General features: G+C 45.1%; 1 long non-coding RNA gene across 1 annotated transcript; it reads right to left on the minus strand.

The window, feature by feature from the left end:
• Positions 1-384: 384 nt before the first annotated feature.
• LOC142794026 (uncharacterized) lies at positions 385-9954 on the minus strand. Its single transcript, XR_012892011.1, has 2 exons — positions 9852-9954; positions 385-1014 (listed from the first exon to the last, which is right to left on the minus strand). It is a non-coding gene; the product is annotated as an uncharacterized LOC142794026 (long non-coding RNA).
• Between the last annotated feature and the right edge of the window lie 16443 nt (positions 9955-26397).

Genomic DNA, 26397 nt, shown 5'->3' on the forward strand with positions numbered 1-26397 from the left:
TAACTGCGCATGTTTTCATGGTTTGATATAATCGAAATGCTTTTTTGAACTTACCTTTGTAATTGAGTGCAATTTTTAACTACAATTAAAATTATTTTCAAGAGTGGGACAGTCAGTTGAATAAATGCTATAATTGACCTTCTTCACGGAATTTGTGCTGCTTTTGTTGGGCTCATTTTGTGATGATGACTTGTTTGTTAGCTCAGTAGCAGGTGCAAATTGATTCTACGGGGCAGTTGAATTCTGAAGAGTGCCTTGTGTGCATGTCGTCCTACCTTTGTTTTCTTTATTTTTTACTTCTAGCCAAAGGCCACAATACATAGCCAAAGGCCTCTGGGGAAACAAGGTCAAATACAATTGACATATAATTTAAGACACAAGACCTTGTCTGGTACCTTGTTTTATTTTGTAGCTCGATACACATTTGGAAGGGCAGCGTGCATTTGCCCGCATACACCAGCGTCCTGTCCTCGAAGGACAGGCGAATCATTGGTCAACACTTCCTAGAGCTCTCACGTTAAGTCCAACAGCATACAGTGTTGCACTCTAAGCTGCATCAAAATTTTTCGCCTATCATTAATTTTTCTTAAACCCATGCATTTCTACGAAATTGACTTGCCATTCTGATATCACCACTCCATTAGTACACTCTTCTAATCTTTATGTAGTTTTGATATTTTCAGCTTGGTGCAATAGATGGCAAGGTGATCGAAACAAAATACATTATTGCAGGTGATACCTGAGAACAAAAAGATCGAAAGTTGAGCTAGTTGGTAGGGGTTCATCATGAAGGAAGGCATAGGGTGCAAATAGAGAGACAAGAGGTCTCATCTCCGTGTATTACAATTCCTGATGACCTGTCAAGAACTGTGACCCGCTGGTGCCCAGCTCAACAGAAACGGCCTGCAACTTCTTGACATAGTCCATGGTAATGCGAAGAATCCGAAGGAACTCGTCGACATCAAAGCGGTAGTTCGTAAACTTTGCAGGTGCTCCGAGTGTTGGGTGGTGGCCCTTAGGAAAAAACAACACGAAGAGTCACGCAGGGAAAAAAACGAAGCTGCCATGCTTGATAGAAGGTCAAGCAACCTCTTCGATAAGGTGAATTCAAAGAGGAACCTGTCACTATTAAAGCACCCGCCAAACGCAATGAAAAATAAATATGTGAGCTTATGAAAGCATAAAAGCAATAACAAACCAGCTTGTGCATATTCTTTAAGCAGCACTTTCACACTTGAAGAAACGGAAAAACCAGCTTTGGGAGCCATATTCAAGAAGAGAGCACGACAGACAAATACTGCTTCCAGCGTGCGTCTTCTCATCTTGTGTACCCGTCCTTAAGCTGTTTTTTGTTTTAAGTATGTACCAACAGGCCCAGCAACAGATTCTCCATCACTAACATGATTAGGAGAAGCCCACAGTGTAAATTAGTCTACTCACACAAGGTGCAAAAACGTAAGAATTCTCAAATGAAAACATGCTTCTTCGTTGTACAGCCTGTTTTCAAAGCACATAGGCCCACCCAAAGTGCGTCATTCCCAATGACACAGCACAAAATGCAAAACGCTTATAACAGGACAAGTACCTTGGTGAGTTTCAAATATGCATAAATTTTTTGAACAGTCATATGTAGACGGGAGGCAAGAGTGCATTTAGTCCCTGCTTTTCAATGTGCACAGGCGATGCAGTCACCAGTTTGAGCATTTGATCTCTTCATGATGATGATGTGTGGTGTTTTATGGCGCAAGGGCCTATTGATGGCCAAAGAGCGCCTTTTCAATGAGTATAGAGATGTGGACAATGATATGTTGCGTGGCTGTATAGGGGCCTTAAAATTCCTCGCGATAATGCGGGTAAAAACATAAGTAATAAAGACATGACAGTGGCGTGATATGCATATTAAAAGGGTGACAAAGGTTTTGATAATAAAAACATGCAAAAATATTTGGCACTAGCACACTTGCCTCATCAGTGCCCTTGTGTCCAAGGGCTGCGAGACATGTGCTTTTAAATGTAATCACAGCAGCAGCGACCTCTCTTGAGAGGTCACTCTACGCAATGCCTGGGTATAATACATGGTAAAAATTAACATCCCTTAAAAAAGCTAACAATGATTTATGGGTGAAAAGTGGTTCCCTACCGACAAACATTGCAGGGTGTAAAGGTATATGTTGTCGGTAGGGTAATGGGAAGTGTTGTCTTCTTAGAATGTCTAGCTGTTTACATTGGATTAAAACGTGAAGAACTGTTAAAGCCTCACCACATTTATCACACAATGGTGGATCACCACCGGATAAAAGATGTGTGTGTGTCGTGTATGTGTGCCCTATCCTGAGTCTTGTTAGTGTTATCTCTGTTAGACGTGATTTTGATACTGGTGGCCATTGGCCAAGGTGTGGCTTGATAACGTGTAGTTTGTTTTGTGAGTGTGTATCCCACTTGCTCTGCCAGTAGTCCCTGAGGTTTAGTTTGAGAGACGGCTTAAGATCAAGGTCCGGGATTGATATGGATGTAATGGCGGTGCTCTCATGGACGGATGCAGCGAGCTGATCCGCCCTCACGTTGCCTTGGATCTCACGGTGCCCTGGCACCCAGCACACTACAACATGTTGTTTGTGCGTGTAGAGTGTGCACAAAATGGAGTAAAGTGAGACAAGGACTGGGTTTTTTTGTTTTTTAAGACTGTGCAGAGCCTTTACCACACTGAGGGAGTCTGTATAAATTACTGCTTTTTGTATTTGTAATTGTTTGATGTGTTTAGCTGCCACCAGTATCGCGTAAGCTTCCGCTGTGAAGATACTTGTGCGTGGATGTAGAGGGCCAGCATCCGAAAAGGATGGGCCGACCGAAGCGTAGGACACAGAGGAGTTAGTCTTGGAGGCATCTGTGAAGAACTCAGGACATGTGTATTTGTGTTGAGTTCCAGAAAGTATGTTCGGATATGGGCAATAGGTGCATGTTTTGTAACCTCTAAGAAGGACACATCGCAGTCTATAGTCTGCCACTGCCACGGTGGCGGGTATGCTACAGGAGCCATTAAACTGTGTTCAAGTGACACTTCAGTTTCTTCAGCTAGACACTTCAGGCGAATTGAGAAGGGCTGCCTCATCGAAGGCCTGTTTTGAAACAGAGTTGAGCTCGACAAATCATTAATTGTAGAGTATGAGGGGTGCTTCTTGTCTGCTTTCACCTTAAGGAAATAAACAAAAGACATGTAAGTTCTCTGCAGATGAAGCGACCACTCATTTGACTCAACATAAAGGCTTTCTACGGGGCTGGTGCGAAAAGCACCCGTAGAAAGGCGGATGCCCAAATGGTGCACGGGGTCAAGCATCTTCAAGGCACTTTGAGTGGCATGGTCTAAATTTCCGGAGCCCTCCACTACGGCGTCTCTCATAATCATATAGTGGTTTTGGGACGTTGAACCCCACATATCAATCAATCAATCACTTTGAGTGGCAGACTGATAGACAACGGCCCCATAATCTAAGCGGGTACGAATAAGGCTTCTATAGAGGTTCATGAGGCATTGCCTATCACTACCCCACGTAGTACGTGACAACACTTTCATAACATTCATGGCTTTTAAACATTTTGTTTTTAAATACTTGATGTGCGGTACGAAGGTGAACTTGTTGTCCAAGATTAAGCTTAAGAATTTATGCTCGGCTTTGACGGACAGACGTTGCCCGTTCAGCCAAATGTCAGGTTCCGAGTGCATGCCTCTCTTTCGAGAGAACAAGACACACGTGGTTTTCTGTGGGTTAAGTCGAAATCCGTTTTCGTATGCCCATTTGGAGACCTTATTTAAACCCATCCGAACCTGCCGCTCACACATGGCTAAGTTGCATGACTTGAAGCCAAGCTGAACGTCATCGACATATGTACAATAGAACATATTGCGGGGAATGGACAAGTGCAAAGAATTCATTTTGATAATAAAAAGTGTGCAACTAAGCACGCCACCTTGTGGCACGCCTGTTTCCTGGACAAATGTTTGGGAGAGCACACTGCCTAGACGGACACGGAATGTCCGGTTTGACAGGTAACTTTCGATTATATGAAACATTCTTCCGCGCACACCAAGGTGGGACAGGTCTCTTAGAATTCCGAAACGCCATGTTGTATCATACGCCTTTTCGATATCGAGGAACACAAAGAGAAAATATTGTTTATGGACGAAGGCGTCTCTTATCTGTGCCTCGATACGAACGAGGTGGTCTGTGGTGGATCTACTTTCTCGAAACCCGCACTGAAATGGGTCGAGCAAATTGTTTGTTTCAAGAATATGTAGAAGTCGGCAGTTTATCATTTTTTCGAATACTTTGCACAAGCAGCTTGTAAGTGCAATAGGCCTATAACTTGAAGCTAAAGAAGGGTCCTTGCCCTCTTTCAAAATGGGAATAATAATAGTCTCTTTCCAGGAGGTAGGGATAGTGCCAGAAAACCAGATAGCATTGTATAAACAAAGTAAGGTTTTTCGTGTTTCGGCTGGTAGGTTTTTTAACATTTCATACACCACACGGTCAGAACCTGGGGCAGAAGTACTGCAGGAGTTTAGAGATGTTCGGAGCTCAGCTAGACTGAAAGCTTGGTTATATGACTCGTATCTAGTGGATTTATGTTCTAGTTTCTGCTTTTCTATTCTTGTTCTGTATTTTTGGAAAGTGTCAGTATAGTGGGACGAGCTGGATACCCGTTCAAAGTGTGCACCGAGGAAGTTTGCCTGATCTTCCAAGGTATCACCCTGAGTGTTTACGAGTGGAAGTGTGTGTACTTGTTTTCCTGCTATCCTACCGACCATGTTCCAGACTTTAGCCTCCTGTGTGTATGAAGTGATCCCTGACAAAAACTTCTGCCAGCTTTCTCTTCTGGCCTGCCGACGCGTTCTCCTGCCTTGAGACTTTATTTTCTTAAAGCTCTCAAGGTTTTCCGCTGTCGGCGAGTTGCGCAGCAACCTCCATGCCCTGTTCTGTTCCTTTCGCGCATTACGACACTCTGTGTTCCACCATGGGACGTGTCGCTTGCCGGGCTGTCCAGATGTTTGTGGGATGCATTTGGCTGCTGTGTTAATAAGGAGAGCTGTGAAGTACTGCACAGCTTCATCTATGCTTAGCGTACATATGTCAGTCCAAGATAAGTGAGCTTTGTTATGAAACTGTTCCCAGTCGGCTTTGTGTATAAGCCATTTGGGAACTCGTGCAGGATATTCGTATGATGTTTTTGTACTCAAAACGACAGGAAAATGACCGCTTCCGTAGGGATTATTTAGAACTTTCCATTGGAGTAATGGTACAAGTGATGGAGATGCGATGCTGAGATCTATGGAAGAGTAGGTTTTGTTGGCAAGGTTATAATATGTTGCCTCTTTCCTATTCAACAGACAGGCGCCGGAGGAAAAAAGGAACTGTTCAATGAGACGACCTCGTGCGTCGCAGCGAGAATCACCCCATAGACTGCTATGAGCATTCAGGTCACCAAGGACCAGTAAGGTTCGGGTAGTTGGTCTATTAAGGACTCGAATTCTCGTTTTCCAAGACGGTGGTGTGCGGGTATGTACAGAGAGCAGATGGTGACGAGCTTGTTGAAAAGAACTGCTCGAACAGCCACTGCCTCTAGTGTTGTTTGCAGTGGTAAATGTGTGCATGCTACTTTTTGATTAACAATAATGGCTACACCGCCGGATGATGCCGCAGCATCATCTCTGTCCTTTCGGAAGAGAACATACCGACGCAAAAAATTCGTGTTTTTAGATTTTAAATGAGTTTCCTGTACACACAGTACTTTCGGCGAATGTTTGCAAAAGAGCTCTTGAACATCATCGAGGTTTCTGAGGAGTCCTCTGACGTTCCAATGTATTATTTGTGTTGCCATATTGGAGGTAACGTAGTGCTGTGTGTAAGGAACAATGGGTGTGTCTGCTTCTTAAGCTAAGCGTTAAGACTCAAAGAACAGGGCCGTCGTCGGGCCCCGTTATTGGCTTTTTATTTCGTTTGGCGCGCTCCAGGGAGCTACGCCGATCTTTCTGCACCAGGGGTGCCGTGGTGTCCATTGCCTCCTCAGAGGCACTGCATGCCCGCAGTTGCGAGCTGATGTTTTGGGCTTGGGACCTCGCCTGGTGAGACGAGGCCTTCATATCGGCCGACCCTCGGGTCTCCTTCACCTCGGGGGGCGAAACCTTCGGTCCTCTTGAGCTAGAGGTCGAAGGAACCTCCTTTGGTGCTGGGATACCCTGGCCGCTGCAAGAGTTTGCAGCGGCCTTGGTTGTCGCCGTGGGGACGAGTGGCAGGGCAGCCTTGGCTGTTCCCGCCGTGGGTGGGGGCATTGGCGACCACCTGGGCACACTGTGCCTGGCATGGGCAGTTGCCGCAGGCCGTTGTAGTGCTGCCCCCTGTTGCACTACATCGGAAAACGATGGTTTGTTTGTGAAAAGCCCAGATACTTGTTGACGGGCTTCTCGGAAAGTAATGTTTTGTGTGATTTTGATTGTAACAATTTCTTTTTCCTTTTTCCATGTTGGACAGGTTCGGGAGTATGCGGGATGGGCACCATCGCAGTTTGCGCAGTGGGCCCCATCCTCCACCTTACACTCGTCTGTAGCGTGTCCTGTGGTGGCACACTTTCCGCAGGTGAGTTGGCCGCGGCAACTCTGAGAGCCGTGACCAAAACGCTGGCATTTGAAGCAACGTCGCGGGTTGGGAATGTAAGGTCTCACATTCAACTTCAAGTATCCTGTTTCGAGATGTTCAGGCAGGGTGCTGGTGCAAAATGTCACAATTATGTGTTTTGTTGGGATTTCCTTCTTATCACGCCTAATTTTGATTCTTTGTACTTGTGTCACCTGCTGGTCCTTTCAGCCCTCGAGGAGCTCACCTTCAGTCAGGTCAAGCAAGTCTTGATCAGATACAACGCCTCGGGAAGTGTTGAGTGAGCGGTGTGGTGTAATTGAGATAGGTATGTTTCCAAACGATTCTAGTTTTGAGAGGTTTTCGTACTGGCTCTGACTTTTTACCTCGAGGAGGAGATCCCCACTGGCCATTCTTGTAGCGTGGTAACCTGGTCCAAGTGTAGTGGTGAGGCATTTGGAAACAACGAAAGGCGAAATAGTTCTGGCGTTCTTTTCAGCGGTTTCACAATGGATTACATGGTAGCGGGGAAAGGTTTCTTTCGGTTTGCTGAAATACTTGCAAAAGTCTTCGGTGCGCCCTCTCTTCGGGAGAGGACGATCATGCAATGCAGGGAGAGAAGAAAAAGCCATAAACTAAATGTGAGTTCGGCAGCCATGCCAGCCGCCCACCATGAAGCCCAACACGGGGACGTGACAAGTCCTAAATATATATGAGGCATGTCAACGTCAGCTGTACACAGCCGCTATAACCAAATGTATTGTGCCCAAGACAGAGCACATACACAAGGTTAACCCTTGCCGCCAGGAAAAATCGGAAGTAAATTAAAGAGAGAAGAAGACAGGATTGATTTAAAGATGACAAAAGACTAAGATGTAGAGAGAGAGAGAAATAGGAAAAGGCGACTACCGATTTCCCTTGGTTGGGTCAGCCCAGGGGTGCCGTCTACGTGAAGCCGGGGCCAAAGGGGTGTGTTGCCTCTGCCAGGGGGCCTTAAAGGTCCAATCACCCAGCGTCAGCTCAACCCCCAGGATCCCCTTTTCCCCGGACACGGCAAAGCCACGCACGGCTAGGCGTGGGAGGGAGTAGAAACTCCCCCGTTAGCTCGGGTCCGTGGTGTCGCTACACACCAAACGCCTGCTTTAACAGGCGCCCCTGCGGGGCATTTGATCTCTTCAAGTATTCAAAATTATATTGGTTTGGCGTTTCCTATCATGTCCAAGGACCGACAGCTTGATAACCACAGAAAGAACATTCAGTTAACCATTTTGCCTCTCTTTTGGCTCTCGTATCCTAACAAACAATGTCCTAGACTGTCGCTGATGTACCCTATTCACAGCCAGGAGTGTTGACTAAGGAAGCATCAGGATGGGCACCGAGGTGCCATGCTTTCTCGAGTTACAGGAAATCAGTATGTGCCATATTTAACACAGTATACCTTTAGTGAAGAAATATGCAATATCTCGTCACCAACATTGTCCTGCACAACAAAAATAAATCACAGTCTCTATGATCATGCAGCAAAGGTTGTGTTGATAGCTTTTGAGGTGGTTCAAGAAACATTGAGGTGCCAGCAGCAGTACCTAGCTGGCAATATTTGGTTACATTATTAGCATGGAACATGAAAAAAAATTGTGACGCCCCAGCAGTTATATAGTCGATATATAGATTTTTGGCTTCCGAGAAAACTACCTGAGTAAGTTTAACAGGATGCTGGTACATAATTTGAATGGCTTAAGTAAGCAAAACTACCACTACGTATGTACACACTTTTCTTATTTATATTCCAAGTTTTTGCACCAGAAAGCTCCTTCTAGATATGCTGAAGGTTTTCAAGATAGTTTAGGTGTCACCTTGTCGTTCAAACTACCGTATATACTCGCATAATCCTCGCACTTTTTTTGCCGGAAAATTGATGCAAAGTTGGGGGGTGCGAGAATTACGCGGGGAAAACTTTCCACGAAAACGTAAAGAGCGAAAAAGAAAACGAAGGGGCCGCAAATCGGGATTCTCACACCAGCAACTTACAGCAAGCTTTAAGAAATACTAATTAGAACTTACCTCAACAATAAAAGCAGAGATACAACACAAGACAAGATTTAATAAAGACACAAAAAGTGGAAGCAAATAGTCGAGAATTAGAATACTGTACGCAAAGCTTGCGGTCGTTGCGGGCGTAGCGGCAGCGTCGCTCAAGAGGAGCCCTCAAAAGGTAAGAGTGGGATGTCAGTATTGGGCTGATGGCTTTTAACAGAATCGTCCACAGTTTCCTTTTGAAGAAATAAAGTTTACCATCAATCCCAGTTTTAGGCATACGGCAGACCCAACGCGCCTTGGTGGCTTTAAGCTGCCGTCACCAGTAACGAACACAAAACTCGTAGACTCTGAAGGGCCTACCGGCGGCCCTGTTGCCATTGTTTAGTGCATGATCTATCACTTGCAACTTGAAAGCAGCTGTACAGCTTCAGTATCGCCTCATAACGTGACAAGATTACCGACACAACATAGAAAACACGACGCAACGCACACTGGCCACTTCGGCTTGACTTGGATTGAATCTCTGTAGAATAGTACGCTTGATGCTTAAAAGATGGCGCCAGATGGCGTGCGCTATCATCATCAGTGGCTGGAAAGAGCAGACGACATTATCGCAGCAGTTTTCGGGGGTGCAATAATTACTCGAGGAAAAAAGAAATGGTATTTTTGTTGGGCGATGTGGGGGGTGCGAGAATTATGCGAGTAAATACGGTACCTTATGATCAATGCCTACAGTTTCTGGCTCTTCAATACATATCTTCACTTGAATACAACCTTTGGATGTTCTGCCCCATATCAGCAAAACCACTTTTAAGTTACAAGTCATCACATTCTAAAACAGTCAAAAATGGCATTGCACTTTCTCGCTTCCATTGACCTCTCAATAAATCATGTAGGCACCTCATTGGCACTAGCGTCTCCCTTTGATTAGATAGACGTCTCCGTCTCCCCGCCTCAGACCTTAGTAGCCCAATGTGAAAAGCTTTTGAAGCTGGTTAAAGCATTGTATCTATCATAACATAAGGATGAATAAAAAGAATGCTGCTGTCCTTTCATTTGCACACAAGCTTTCCCATTGTCTAAAAATGAAAAATCGGTGTACACTACGGCATACAGTTGCTTTAAGCGCCCCTAATGAACTACTACGATTTGCGCTGCCGTTCGCATTAAAATTGATAAAAGTCTTACCTCGTGATAAAGGGAATGTAGCACAACACAGCACAATCAGTTTGTGTCATGCACTTCAGGTGTTTACAGTATCCCAGTGACAAGTCGGCAAGTTACATCGAACAGACGCGCTTGCTGGAAATGCACGCGCCTTTTTATAGATAGAGAAGGAAAACGAAGATGTTAAGGGGAGATGCAGGTCGAAAAACGCGACATTTTTTCAAAATTACTGATTTTTTATTCTCGCCTATTTTGATAATGTTAGTACCTCTATTGTTATGAAAAAAATAATACAGGTCGAGACTTCACTGGAAATGCTTTAAAACTTCATCTAAAGAGCACAAGGTGCCTGTTAAAAGGTGGCAAGTGTGCAGTCTTCGAGCACCTTGCCGCCGATAATGCGCCGCCGCTAGCCATTGTTGATCGCATGAGTCGAAATTCGAGCCTCACTCTTCACATAACAACAGTTTCTCTCGCTGATGCAGCGCAAGAAATAATAAAAAGAATCACTGTTCTGCGCATTTTTCGAGTGCCGCGACTGGCTTATTACATGGTACTAATCGGGGACCGCCATTGGCCGCTGCGCGCCTGTATGTGCTGTGAAACCTGTTTGCGGGGTTCATGTCATGTCGAGCAGCGCAGCTGAACAATGCTTTTCTCGTGTAATTATCTCCGTTATGAATGAAAAAGGCATTGCTCGCAAGTGAAAGCTGTTGTGCGGCGAGCTCTGTAGGAATAGGCTACGAGCCGCTGGTCCGATTTGCGGCAGTTGTGGGCTTGCAAAAGCCAATGCATCAAAGTCGTTCACACCTGTCAGCCAGAAAGTTCGTGATGCGGCAATGGATGACACCAGCGCCAATCTTGAGAGGTCGAAAGAGCTCGCAGTGAGAGAACTTAGCAGGGATGACATTGCCATTATTTGCGACGGTATGTGGCACAAACATGGCTGCAAAATGGCATGACACTGGACTTAGTTTGGATTTCGCAGTCCTGTCGAACTTCTTCCTAGCTTACATTTGGCACAAGGCTCTGCCAAATGAAGCGGAAGTTTGGCAAGCGTTTCATGGTCCTGTCTGCGAGGGAAATGTCTGTGAAGAGTGTGCCAAAAGCGCCGATAGGGACAAACTCATGGTGCTAGCGTATTTTAGTCGCAGTGGCCACAACAAAAAGGATTGTTCTTTTTGGTGTGCAAATTTCATCTGATTTAATAATATCTTTCATAAATAAAACTCAATGTTAACTTTAAAACTCGTTTTTCTCAAAACACAAATTTGTCATATTTTCCAATGTGCCCCTCCTTTTTCGGGCGCTTCTAGTACAGTAAAAGCTCGTTAATTCGAATTTCACGGGACCAGAAAAACTGTCCGAATTAACCGAATAGACAGGAAAAACAACATTTAAAATCAAGCTGCAGAAGCATACCTTTATTTGTTGAAGAATTTTGTAATTGTCGTCTGCGTTTTCGCGCAGATTCTGGCTGACATCACAATTTTTCTTAACTGTTCCAAACGGCCAACAGCACGCAAGCTGTCGGGAGTGTTCAGGCAAGCGTCGTCTAATAATAACAGCCCCTCCGAGACTTCCCGTGTGGTGCGATGAGGTCGCGGCGGTATCTCCTCGCATGATTCTTTGTCGGAATCGTGGACTTCATGGGCCCCCGTGACATCTTTAATAATCTCTTGATCGGTCACGAGACCACTCGTGGCGACACCATGATCAATCGCTATGTAGTCCTGAAAGGTCACATCTGTGGGAAGGACAGCATCGAAAGTCGGGCAGTCGCCGTCGGTGGACTCGGCTGACACCTGCTCGATGCCATCGTCAGCTACTGCTGCATGCTCGGGCCTCACAAAACCGCTGTGCCGAAAATAGTTGGCGATGACTTGCGGCGGAGTGTTTTTCCACACGTGGGCGATGATGTGCACTGCGCCGAGTAAGTCTACTCGATACAACTTTCCAGCTTCTGAGCATAGAATCATTCGCTCTAGCAGGTGCTTGCGGTACTTCGACTTACCTTCTTAGTAGTGAATGATACCCTGGTCCATCGGCTGAAGAGCAGACGTAGTGTTGGGCGGCAAAAAAACTACTTTGATGCTCTTCAGTTCGACTGTACAGTTATGGGCACTGCAGTTGTCAACAATCATAATTATCTTGCGGTCCTTCGACGTGAAGTGCCGGTCTAACTGATGCAGCCAGCCGCGAAAAATGTCCGATGTCATCCATGCCTTCCTGTTCGCTGTGTACTCGACAGGAAGGCATTTGACGTTCTTAAAACAACGTGGCTTAAGCGCCTTCCCGACGACAAGTAGTGGCAAGCGCTCCGCGCCAGTCATATTGGCGGCAATAAGCACAGTTATCCTTTGCTTGCACTTCTTGCCACCAATACACGCGTCCCCTTTGAAAGTCACCGTCTTGTCGGGTAGAGCTCTGAAAAATAGAGCAGTTTTTTCTGCAGTAATCACGTCACATGGTTCATATGCGGCGATGTACTCCGGCAGCTTCACATTTCTCCACTCAGTGGTCACGCTTTCGTCAACACTGGCCTTTTCGCCGCACACACTCCTGAACACAAGTTCGTGTCTGTCTCGAAACCTCGAAAACCACCCTTCTGACGCTTTGAACGGTTCAATGTTAATCATTGCAGCGTACTTCTCACCTTGCGCCATGATGAGAGGTCCGCTCAAAGGCAGATGCGCGTTGCGACAGCCAGTTATCCACCAGAGCAAAGCTTCTTCGAGCTGGGGATGAGCTGCAATTCGCGACCGCTTTCTAGAGGCATGAAGCTTCTCGCTTTCGAAGGCTTGTCGAATCTGTTGTTCATTTTTCACGTACGTTCCCAACGTGCTCCGCTTCACGTTGTACTTGGTCATAACCTGCTGTCGCGATTCGCCGTTCTTCAGTGCTTCCAAAATTTCCACTTTAGTCGCCAAGTTCTTCGCAACGTAGTTCTGCGGCTTTTTCAGCGTTGCCATCACTGTAGCGCAGGATAGTGGTGGCATGCAAAAACGGTCACAATGGAAGAAAAAGAGAACTCCGCAAGAAGAGATGGTTCCGACACGACAACACAAGGGAAAATGGCGTCGGAGGCGCTGAGTGGAGAAGAAAGAAGACGCCGACGTTCAGTGTCGCTGCGATCGCCCCCACTAGTTGATGATGATGGCGATGCCACTCAGGTTTCAGTTTCACTCCAGTGGTGCCAGCGCTGCTTTATCACACTTTTGTGTAGCAGCAGCCGTCAGCATTTGCCCCAATTAGGCGGTGCGGAGCCGAATTCCGACGAAATAACGAAGGTTTGGTCCCATAGAATAACATGCACTTTGGCCGGGACCAATAGACCCGTCCAAATTATCCGAATTTCCGAATTAACGGGTGTCGAATTAACGAGCTTTTACTGTACTTGGACCTGCATGAAATTTTGCCCAAATTTTTTTCAAAGAATGACGAATGCAATTATCAAGAGTAAATTTCAATATTTTATTGTATAATGAAAAAATTGTATGTATACCTTTACTAGGATAGGTGAAGTATGGGCTTTTTACATCTATTATTTTTCACGTGTAATACATATTTTGTATGTGCCTCCTAATTAGTTGTTTGCACTCTACACTTTATTTGAAGCATTATAAACTATGAATGGTAGAGAATTACAGAATTTTGGGAAGAAAGAGGGGGGGGGGCAAAAGGGTTAAGGTTTTCCCTTTGTCATGTTGCAGAGCTAAAAGTTTGTAACTTGCAAGAAAACTAATTACATATATGAAATTAGCATAAAAAGTTCCACAAACAGCTCAAGTTGCATTGCTCTAGGGTGAATATTAAAGAAAAAGTGTCTTCGAACAGCATCTCCTGTTAACAGAGAGACGCACGTGCAGTGTTTATTTATTTATTTATTTATTCATTCAAAATACCTTACAGGCCCACTGAAGGGCATTGAGTAAGGGGGGCATCAGTATACAAACGAAATAACAATAAAGGAGAAAAGCAGACGAAAAAATATATACATATATAAAAGATTACAAATATCAAAAATCAAGGTGCAACAGCGTTATACAATGCTAGAGTGCAACGAATTCAGGTTGTCACGAAAGATTTCACGGTTACAAATGGATACAACATGATCTGGAAGACCGTTCCAATATGCAATGGCTCGAGGTAGTGATGATAAGTTAAATGCCTGCGTGTGACCATGAATGCGCATAAAACTACGGGCATTGTGAATGCGCTGGGAAGTGCGCGCAGGAGAATAAAGTGGCAAACAGTGAATTTCGTTACTATAAATGTACCTATGAAACAGACATAAAAGAGCAATGTTGCTCTTTTATGGCCTGTGTGGCGTGTTAGTAGCCTGTGTGGCAAGCGGAATAATATGTGTAAGTAAATCATTCCCTTTCTATAATGCTTCGGGTACTTCAACGACGCCCGGCGAAGCTAACATTTCAGAAGTGGGATTGCCATCCAGTTGCCATGGAGAGAAAATGTGCGTTCTGTCAGTTTACGAAGCTGATTAATGTAACCGTAACCCTGAGATGTAACGCACCGACGGAAGAGACAACCCAACTTGCGGTAGAAGAGGTATAGGCTTTGGCAGTGTAGACACCATTACGGCTCGCGACTTGCTTAAAGCTATCCAAGAAAAGGACCGTCTACTATCGACCCTTCTGGAACAACTGATTTTGGCTGGTCCAGCACAGCCTCAACCAGCACCAGCGTTCCAGGTAATTACTGACTTTAGCCGCAACATCAGCCCCTTTTACTGCTCTGGAGATGCTTCTTCAGCATGCGAGTGGATTGAAAACGTTCGTTCAACGTCGAAACTTCATGTGTGGTCAGCTGCCTACATGCTGAAAACTGCCAAGGCCCGACTGGTTGGAGGTGCCAATGACTGGTGCCATTCAAGGAGCTCCCAAATCGCATCGCGACAAGATTTCGAGGTACGTTTCTGTTAAACCTTTGTCCACCATAGCTCCAGAGTTTACGCGACAGGCCATCATCTACTCTCAACAGGAAGCGCCGCGGCAAAACGCTGGGACGCCAAGTGTCTACAGGAACCAGAAGTCTCGCCAGTTGCGGCCTGCAAAAGACACGTAGACCAACAAGCCCTGTCGCACGCCGAGAACTCCAGAAATTGTAGAACACTGACAATGAAAGAGGGCGGAGATCAGAACCCCAAGACGTCTGCCAGAGCAATAGGAAAGCCAAAGAACAAGGGCGAAGCTGAAGCTGAAGGAAATCCAAAACACAAGGACGAAGCCGAATATCGTGACCAAGAAAAGCAAACTCCCAACACGGTTATGCAAGAGACAGCGTGGCGGAGAGAGTGAAGGAAACGGCGAAAACACCAAAAACGAAGGAACACGAAGAATTGAAGCCCAAGACGTCTGCCGGAGGCAAAAAAAAAAGCCGGAAGACAAGGGCACAGTCGAAGCTGAAAGCAGGGAAGAACAGATAAACTCCCAACGTGGTACTGCGAGAAAAGGCAGCGAGGCGGAGAGAATGAATGAAAAGTCCGGAATGGCGAAAAAAAGGCATCAGGAAAAGGCGGCGAAGAAGGAAATAAAACAAAGAAAATGAAGAAAAAGCCCAGGGACAAAAGGCGACTTGTGAGCAGGAGCGCGCGGTTGCAGAAGACGAAAAACCGAAAGATCAGCCAAGCCAAGACGACAAAACGAAAGACAAGCCACTGGCAGGATCGGGAAAAACTGCCGGAGAGCAGAGGCAGAGAAAGAAGAACGATCAGCCCCGGACCTACTTGAACGAATATACTGAGCCGAAACCAACAGAACCAGACGACACCAAGAACATTGGAGAGCCGGAGCAAATCCAAAGAAAGAACCCCTGCAGACAGGCCAACTAAAGCCGAAGCCCGAGCCTGACCAAGCAACGAAGTCGCAGTTAAGACAAGAGGACACTGGAATCGTGCGCGGTAAGGCTTTCCTCAAAGTCAATCCAGTTAAGGTGGCTGGAAGCTACGACGTTGCCTTGAAATTTTCGCGCAACGAACGGGCGAACTTCTGCGTGCCATTAAGAACTTAACGCACCAGTGTATAGGTGTAGTTGTTTTTCGTGTTGTTTCTGTTTTGTTTTTATCTTATTTCTTTCATGTGTCATCTATTAAGTATTTCATATAGTTCGATGGCCGAACTTTTGTGTTAGGCCAGCCGAAAACATTCTTGGGACAGACTTAACGAGGGCGTTAAGCGTTGCAAAATGGCCGATTGTGAGAAATGCCCGTCCCTTTTTGTAGATAGAGAAGCAAATTGATGACGTTAACAGAGAGACGCACGCTCAGTGTTTGGCCTGTGCGGCGTTTGAATAGCCTGTGTGGCAAGTGGAATATTATGTGTAAGCAAATCATTCCCTTTCTATAACGTTTCGGGTACTTCAATGACGCCCGCCGAGCTAACAGGCTGCTGCTCAACCAATCGAATACCACATAGTTTCAACTGGGTGACCATTTACGATTAACTAGATTACCAGTTGCACACCAGTTCACTTTTACTAGTTAGCCATTTAGACACCAGTTAGCTTCAATTGGATGACCATTGGTACCCCAACCTACATCAACTGCTCAACTTATTAGCCACCAGTTCTGTCTAAATGGGTATAACCAATTGGATATGAACTATGTAGTGTACCAATTGAATATAATTGGTACGTTTCCAACTGGTGGCGAAATTCCGATGGGTTGAAAACCAATTGATGCCAACTGATATTTTTCCAATTGAACTACTTGAACTTTTTTGACTGGGTTGTGATGCTGCCAAAAGGCTGCAGTTGCTTTTCAAGCTATGTTCCTCGTTAAACCACAATAAGTATAGTCGAACTTGTTTTTGTATACTTAAGCCTTTTAAGCGTGTTTTATTCGACATGGGTAACTTCACTATACAGGGATTAACATTGCATGTAACGTTCTACCAGTTTCTTTATCAAGTTATGTTATTTTGTAAAAGTTACACAACGATTTCGTAATTTGAGTAACCATGGGTCGTTGAAATTAGTGTTACCATATGTGCTATTGCACATGCAGTGGCATTAGTCGACATCCATCTTCTACAGTACCTCTCATATATGTCCAGTGGTTTTGCTCTGTTAAATCCTTTAAACAAAGCAATGCAGCGATGTTTGCAAAAATACACACAAACAATAAGGTTTGTGAAAAAAAAACACAGAAAGGGCAAAGGTATCAAATTCACCTCAGCTAGCGCCTCGCAGTCACAAAGTTGATTCGTCACGCAAAGACAGAATAGGTTAAATGGGAAGAATGGGTTGAAGTGCGGCCGGAGGCAAGGAGTAGGGATGCTGAGCAAAATAAAACTTGACACTACCTATTGAAAGAACCCATTTCTGATGTGTGGATCATTTCTCAAATAGACTTGGCGTTCAGTTTGAGAAACATGCCCATACAGGTCTTCATAATGACAGATCTGGATGCCGATTGGCAAATATACTACAATTTGTTCCACAGTACGTTAAATACACAGTCACGGCATGAACTGCTTTAAGGAAAAATTGCTTAATACCAGTCCTGCCTCTGTAGCTTGCTCTAACAATGGGTTATTAATCGCGATAGGCGAGAAAAAAACGCAAATGCGACTTAGTAACGTCCCAAATATTTCATTTCTGGAGAAGCCTTGAGCTGCCAGAGAGACGTCTGCAGGCTGCATTTGTCCTGTCGGTAGCATGTTAGAAACTTTTTCGTTACGCAAAAACAGCATCGCCCTTCAGTAAGTAATGCGAGCTTTGCCACAACAGTAGTGCAGCGCACTCAATCTCTATTGGCATGCTCATCGTTAGGCATGCTTCACAGCAAAGCAAGCACGACGCACAAGCGCGTCACAAGAGATTACGCAATGCCTATGTGCTTCCGCCGATAAGCTTTGATGCGCGCCTGCATCATGGGCGCTGGCATGCCGCGAAGCGCCGCCATGCATTGCCGTGTTCATTCTAAGAGTGGACGACACTGTACATTATTTTATTTTTATAGATATTATTTTTAAACCTACTCTTCTGCTTTCTATGTCCAGTTCAGTATTCATCCCCTGAGTTACTCATCAAGGCAATGTCATCAGCGAATCACAGGTTACAAAGATGTTACCCATTAATTTTTATTCCTAACTCTTCACAATCTAAGGACCTGAAAAGCTCCTGTAAACACGCGGTGCATAGCATTGGAGAGATCGTTTCTCCTTGCCTGGCATCCTTCTTTATTGCGATTCTATCACTCTCTTTATGAAGAACTATAGTGGTTGTGAATTGGCTGTAGATTTCTTTCAGTATGTTTATGTAGGGTTCTTCAATGCCCAGATTTCGTAGTATCTGCATCACTGCTGATGCCTCGACTGAGCCAAATACCTTGTCGTAATCTATGAAGGCTATGTATAGGGGTTGGTTGTATTCCGCACATTTCTCTATCCCCAGATTGATAGTATGAATACGGTCTTGTGATGTATTCTGCATGAAATCCTGCTTATTTTTTTTGGTTGAATGAACTCTAATGTCACCTTAATTCTACTAGCTATTTTATTTTTGTGAATATTTTGTAGACAACGGACAGTAAGCTGATTGGCCTGCAATTTTTCAAGTCCTTGACTTGTCCTTTCTTATCAATTAGGATGATATTGGCATTCTAGCCTCATAGTAAATGAAAGTAAAAAAGTTCAAATTGGCAAAATTTACTACCTAGTTAGTGAACAGTGCCGACTTGAATGTTCAGTTCATTTGTAGCAAAAAGCACTAGCCTCTAAGTAAAAGGAAGTAATAAAGTGTAGGATGGCAAAATTTACTACCTACTTAGTGAACAGTGCTGACTTCGGTGGTCAGGTCATTACTAAATTGTTAGTAACCACACTAGCAATCAAAGGCTTGTTCTACTACTCACTGTAGATGGCTGAATAGACAGCTAAATGGACAAAGGCCATCATAATTCCCATTGCAATTTTTACGTAGCCGGCAAAATAAACAGTGTCCAGAAGATGGCATCATGGACAAAAACGATGCAGGCTACTTCGCTGTCTGAATAAGATGGCAGCTCGGCGAACGCTTGGGTAACTTGGATCTCGCCGGAATAGTCATCTGCACACAAGCAGATGCTTCTCCAGATGCTGAATGTAAGTAACATTCAGCTTTTCTTAAATTTGAACACGACAAAAGCTAAAAACGAACAGTTGAGTTTGGTTATTTTAACTTTCTCCTGAACGTGAGATTGCACCTCAACGCGTAGCAGCCATCCAGGCGTGTTTCAGTTCTTGGAAAGCATGTGCTCGATGCTGGCTTCTAAGATGTCAGTGATGACTGTCCACAATGCTGTTCATAATTGGAACAGAGCTTCAGTTACCGTGTGAAATAAAGTGAACTTGAATCGGTCAAATAAATGTTTAAGTCTATTTCGTTACATGTGTGTGCGTTTTGCCATATCAAGAGAGGGAGAGAATAAATTGAAAGACATGCAGGGAGGTTAACTAGCATTGTAGAATCTGGTTAACTACCCTGAACTGAGGGGCGGGGAAATGGGGAAAAGAGATGTCGCTTGCCATATCAAGACGATTTTATGACAAAAGTATTGAAAAAAGACAAAGAGACATTTCCCTCTTACATTCAATAATTGCCGCTGACTACTTCATCTAACCACCTTCGTAAGTGCGCATCACAGCAGCATACTCAGAGAACTGATCGCATACTCATATGATCACATCATACTCACATGTGATCATCCTGATACAATAACATATGATATGTTAGTATATAATTATATGAGCATGTGAACTCGTATCAATGGATCACAAAGGGAAACACTCACGCAAACTAACACACAAAATTTAAAGACTTCGTCATTGTGGATTTCTACTCTATCAGTAGCATGAAGCCTATTTATGCCTCCACTTAAGGACTGGACACTGTGTACTCGTTAGCAGCCATACAATTTAGAAGAGTAATTTATGCTTTTACACATCATCGTGTGTCTTTCTATTTAATTATATGCGTGCAATGATGTAGCATGGAACTTCTATTTCACGGTAGTCAATAAAATTAAACATTGCTTAAATTTTGCTCAAATGTCACGATTACGACAATTTATAGTGCGGAATCTACGAAAACCTGGCAACATAAATGGTTTTGTAATTACTTAGCTGAAAATGTTAGAGAGCAACTGTGGGAAACGATGCGCCATGTGCAGCTTTCGTTTGGGTGTGTTCTGAATGCACAAAGCTCCGTTATTGCATTCTCACCGATTTGGGGTAATACGGTGAGGTTTTACTGACCATTTGGCGCTGGATGATCAAAGAAAAATCAGTATTTTCTTTATCTTAAAGCTCCGCCAATGACAGGAACTCAACCTCTCCTAGCACACGATTCCGCGACGGTGCCCAACAATAATGGGCAGACGTGCCCCATGTTGCTAGAGCACTAAGCATTATGAATATCTTTTAGAGGGTTCAGACACAAGCCTTCATCATGACGTCGAATCGATAGTTTCGTCAAACCTCTGACAGATGGCAGCAATTTTGCATAAGGTTTATCGCCCATAAGTTCTTGTGAATACTGGCACATGTGATACGGTTGTATGTGTTTACACCAAAGCACGTGAAAGATTTATACCAAGAGAATTTGTGTTCAGTGACGAACATGCCTCACAATATGGTTGCAATACCCACCTGTTGTGACTCTAATAACCGCCAAGAAACTTCAACTTAGAATTAAATTATCGTAATTACTCGCATAATGAACGCACTCACATATTAAATACACCAAGAACTTCAGACATCAAAATTTGTATTTTTTCCCCAGCGTAATAAATGCACCCCCTACATTCATCCGCTGCAGTCTCGCTAACCAGGTGCCTGCTCATCCGTTGCATCTCTTCCATCTTTTATTACTTTGCCGACCCCCCCTCAACTACCTTGGCTCGCTTCCTCCACCCTTCGCCGGTTGCTGCATGCCTATTGCCTTTCTTTCCATATGAGCACAGCACATTCCTCATCTTATCTGAGTGCCACAGCGGGGTTCACAAGCAGTGCCAATGGAGAGACATCACAGCTGATAAGCACACAGTGAGTGAAGGTCCCCCAACTTCCCGTGCCAACTGAAGTTGGTCCCTTCCCCACCCCCCTTTCTTTTTTAGCCTGCTTTCTTTTTTCTTCACTCTAACGGTCCCTTGATTTCCTTCCCCCGTGAGTGTATCGGTTAAGGTGTCCTTACATGAGAGACATTTATCGTTCACTCCACACCCCATTTTCTTACCTTTCTACCTTTTTCTAAAAAATCAGCCCTCCTCCCCCCACCCCTGAAAGCTCAAACATGTGCACGCAATTTTTAAGCGACAACAGCAGGATATGCTGTCGGGAAGGTTCATTCGTCACTATCAGGTGGCAGGTTTCCGGAAAACCAGAAAAAATCGCTTGTCGTCCAGAAAAGATCGTGTTGATTTCCACAACATGGTAGCGCTCCTGATTCTTGCTTCCACGCATACAGGCATTGTTATCCGCACGTACAGACATTTCTCACGTAGCAGCAAGGTAGCAACCGTATTTTGTCGGTAATCTTGTTATTGACAGTTTGTTTTGATGCTTCGGGGGTTGCTTGCCGCAATGTTGGTTACTTGCTACCACGACCTCGTCGTGCTTGCTACAATGTTAACGGCATTGCCACGGTCGTTGTGCTAGGTTGCCGCGAAGTAGGCAAAGTGCGTCGTAGCATAGTAGCGCACACTTTTGGGCACCCCTCGAGATCACAGCAGATACCACTGTTGCAGTGTGACAACTGCGAGAAAAGAGTTGCAAAATGTTTTTATGGCATTCGCGGGCGGCCTGGGGACAGCTTGCAGAAGATAGCGCCATCAACCACTGAAGATGAGTAAAGTACAACTAAAGAAGCTGTTTCTAAACCGTGCATGCGTATGTAAATTGCGAAAGGCTAAACGACCCAACTTTTTTTTGCATTACCGCATTTTTTGCTGCTCCCGAAAATGTTTGTATAAAATTTACTCCGCGTAATAAACGCACCCATCAACATTGCTTCGATTGTTTGAGAAAAAAAGTGTGTTCATTATGCAAGTAAATACGGTAAGTGAAAAAGCTGTTCACATTAAATTATAGCTAGTGCATGACAGGACCTTGTCACTTTATCTGCACACTTTTCATATGCAGCCAAATATGAACACCATAAGTACAACAAGATAGAAAGGTTGTTAGTTATATGAGGATGATTAGAAACATTTAAACATAAGTGCCCTTGAAACCACGACGTGTAAACATAGAAACTCCCAAGTCCTTTGTAAATAGGAACATGTCATTTATAAAAGCGCTTTTACGAGCAACTTTATGTGTTCAATTTTATGCTCACAGCTTTGCATTTCCACATGGGACTAGCGGCTTAAACATTAAAAGGGCTTCTTTTTCTGTCTGTACTACTGTGAGTGCTGGGCTGGGGCGAGGTCGACGGCAGGGGCACGGCAGATAACAAACTTTATTAGTGACTAAGGCATATTCCATTTGCGCCTGACAGCGCTACACACACTCATGAGTTGCGGGCTCGCCGTTGGCACTGGCTATGGCTCACGCTCCAGCTAGCAGACGAGGCCACAGTATGGTGTTCTAGAACAGCAGTCAAAGTGGAGAAGTCGCCGGTGAAGCGCTGCCATCTGTCGGGCGCTGGTTAAGCCTTGGAAGGGCTATCAGGCTTGGAAGCCTTGGAAGCTTTGGAAGCCTTGGAAGGACATTCAGCCTTGGAAGGGCTATCAGCTGACACCAATACGCCATCCTCATCACGATTAGTGCACAAAAGGACAAAAAAACACAAGCAAATGCGCCTCACAAGCGCTTTCTTGAGTTTTCTTTTTGTGCACTGATCGTGATGATAATGTTTCAACTAGTCCAATTTGCTGCTTCACTAATACGCCAATGATCCACTTTTTAACATAAAATTCCTTTAGTACTAAATAATCAACTACCGCTTGAATATGGCAAGATAACACATCTCGAATGTAAATATGCAAGCCTAATACAGATGTAAGTACATTTCTTTTTTATAATAAAGCACATTCTTGTCAGCGTTACCACTTGTTAGGGGTTCCCTTGAACAGCACACCACGGTGGACAGCCCTGAGTACGAAGTAATCTGTTATGAATCATCAATGCCCTTACTTCATCTTCAGCTTGAAGCTTTGTGTTGTCCTCCCATGTGAAGCACTTGATGCCACGAAGCCGAGCCAAGTCTTTGTAGCACACAGGATCGTCGCAGTTGTAGCTGCAAAATAGACCTTAGTCAAGATCTGAGCATATTTACGTTACAACTGAAATGGATGTATAATTACCAGACCTACAGAAATATCTACAAAAATGACAAGAGCTTCTTAATTTTGCATCTTTTTTATTGCTTTGATTCTAGTTTGTGTGGTAGACACCACCACATGACGAATTGTCTCTCAATTTTCGAAATTGATACTGTCACCGCCATACCAACATGTTTTGCCTGATATGCTAAATGTTTTTTATCTAACCAGCATGTTGGACACTCTTCTCTGCCACTTGAAGCAACTCATACTATCTGGTAGAAGATACCATGTAATGCAAATGCGAAGAAATAATTTAGCGCCTTTCGGAAGCATCTGCCCATCTACAAACACTAAAGACAATTGAATTAGTAAGTTGACACGAATAGCTGCAGAAACCTCGCAGTGTTTTTTTAACAGAGGAAATCACGGTTCAAGGTTCCACATAACCCAGGTGCGATAGAAATGACCTGCTCCTGAGCAATGTGGAATGGTGTTAACAATAGGAATATCTTGGTTTCATCGCCCCAAAACAATGATATTTCCATGCGTATTTCACTTCTGCTCTATTTGATTCGGCTACCACATACAAAAACTGTACGCAAACAGCATCTGCAGTGTTCGAGAAATTTCATTTTGTAAAAAGCGAACATTAGATTTTTCTGGAACGTAAGTGGCCGGTGGTGATAACACTGGAATATTCAACCGCCCATGCATACAAATGCCGACACGCACCACCGTTTGTAACTGATGGCCGACACTGTTTGCCTCTATCAGTGCCAGTGTGTGTCACTGTAATCTGACTTTCAGTTTATTCAACGCGTTCCTTCGACACGCCGACTGCTGCATTTGTCGACGTCACCAGTACGTGGCATCTGGTGGAGGTGCTGCTTCTTTCATGTTCCAAATGCCTCTATCCAGCCAAGAACCCAGCTCAAGTGCCAAAGAAGACACCGACTGCAACTCCGAGCAGCGAGCAAGACGGATGCAGCAAGGTCTACCGCCAGTGTTCATGTCTCTACCTCGAAAGACCCGGCAGATCACGACCCTCACCTTAGCCACAGGGACGACAACAGATCCTGTGCTGCCTGCAGCTATCCTGCTCTGGCCACCCAGGGAACTGCCAACTTTCCATGGTTGATCACTTGAGAATCTGGAAAGCTGGCTCAAACCGTACGACCGCGTGGCCGCTTCCAACGTCTGCAGCAGTGAAGACATGCTGCGAGATGCCTATTTTGCCCTTGAAGACGCAGCCAGGACATGGTTCGAAAGCCAAGAGCGAGCCCTAACAAGATGGCACACTTTTTGCATCAAGTTCCTTGCAAGACTCACCAAAGTTGTCCACAAGGAGAGGGCCAAGGCCATGCTTGAAATCCGCGTACAGCTGCCAGATAGAATCATGGCGCTATTCACAGAGGAAATGAGAAGGCTCATCCACCACGCCGATTCAGGCATGCCCAAAGACAGGAAAGTTCATTTCCTTATGAGTGAAGTGAGAACTCTTTGCGGGACTAAGGCGGAATCCATGAAACAGTGTCGAAGAATTTGTGTCGGAAACGACGATTTTTTTAGGACACGCTAGAAATGCGCATCTGACAGTACAATTGTCACCTAACTCCATACAGCGCAGCTGCATACATGCCCTTGCTCCGACTATTTGGGCGAAACGATCTGAGCAATCGTAAAAGAGAAACTGCACAAGCTGTTGCCCTCACCACAAACTCGATTGGACTCGATCGCAGATACCGTTTGCAGATCGCAGATACAAATACCTTCACTTGCCTCCTGTGAACCGCGACAGCCTCAGCAGCAAGCCATGAGCTATGCTGCTGCAGCCAGACACTACGCTCCCCTCCACGCCAACTTCAAGAGTCCGCATCGTCGCAGTTCCACCGCCACAGACGCTTTACCGTCCGTACGCCAGCCAACGATATGTTACGTGCAAACTGGCGCGTGGCATGCCCCGACCATCGACGTCCCTGCGACCATTGCAGGGAAGCTGGACACAGCTACCGCCACTGCCAGTACCGCCCGATGGGAATGCGTGGTTTCGCCATCGACGCGCCACGCCCACAGTGGGCTGAAAAATTACGTGACACCGCCGACTACCCAGCAGAAGTGCAGTGGACACCCTGAGGATCTTGCCATTTATAATCGTTCAGCTAACTGGGAGCGCGAGGGAACACACACAAAAAGCAAAGAGGCACACAGCAATTTATTATTACGAAAGGCCCACTGATAGTGAGCCCTCGTGCAATGTGTTTCTTTGCTTCTTGTGTGTGTTCCCCCACACTCCCAGTTCGCTGAACAATTGTGAACAACCAACTAGACCACCTTTCTATCCTGTCTTACTGTTCACCATCACCAATCCGCTACCTGTCGCCTCACTGCTTGACATGCACTGGTTCAACTAGGCACTGATTGCCTAGCCCATATTGAGAGAACAGAAAGCAGCAACTGATGCAGGTGCGATTTCTGTACGACGAACTATTGAACACCCTCCACCACCACTAACAAAGTTGTGACAAAGCCTAAACACGCCGCAAGCCAGACAGAGCTATGAAGTCGAAACTCCACGGCTGGAAGAATACCTGACGATGACGTAAAAGCAGCGAAGCAAAACAACGTAGCCAATGCCATGATCTAAGTGCAGTGCGCGACGATGAACTGGCGACCTCGACGTAACATTAGACGGCCACAACGTCTCCGCTCTCGACAACACTGGAGCTGACTATTCGCAGTGCCCACGGGCCATACGCCAGAACACAGCGAGCCCAGTCCTTGCTGCCATATTGAAAAGCGCGTGCCGCCATCTGTTGCAAGCACAGCAAAGCAACTCCTTCAACTGCCACGCGAGCAGACGCTCTGCAAATTAAACGCGAAACTTCACAACCAGAGGCCGGTTGTAATCCTGTTTCACGCTATTCCTTTGCTGAAACTTTATGCCGATTTCGTGTGAAACAATGAGAAGACCTTCCTCAGCAGTCCAGAATGTCTGCAGCACGTGCAATACAGACTGAGGAAGCAACTTCATCAGGTACGTATTATCTGACTGAAAGAAACGGGAACAGCGGAAAGCGTTAACTGCTGCATACCTTGGCTGTGACAAGGCAGAATTTGTGCTGTAAGCCGGCGTCAACGTAGCGCTAGAATCTGGCTCGAACTTATGCACCACATGTGTATCAATTGCCAGTCCTGCCGATCACTCGGAAAACACAGGTGGTGCAAAAGTTCCTGCCAGAAAGAGACTTTAAAATGCTATGGTGACGCCGACCAAAAGCACATGTAGAAAAGTGCCTAGTG

The sequence above is a fragment of the Rhipicephalus microplus genome, unplaced genomic scaffold (genome assembly GCF_043290135.1).
Source record: "Rhipicephalus microplus isolate Deutch F79 unplaced genomic scaffold, USDA_Rmic scaffold_362, whole genome shotgun sequence".
Taxonomy (NCBI): domain Eukaryota; kingdom Metazoa; phylum Arthropoda; class Arachnida; order Ixodida; family Ixodidae; genus Rhipicephalus; species Rhipicephalus microplus.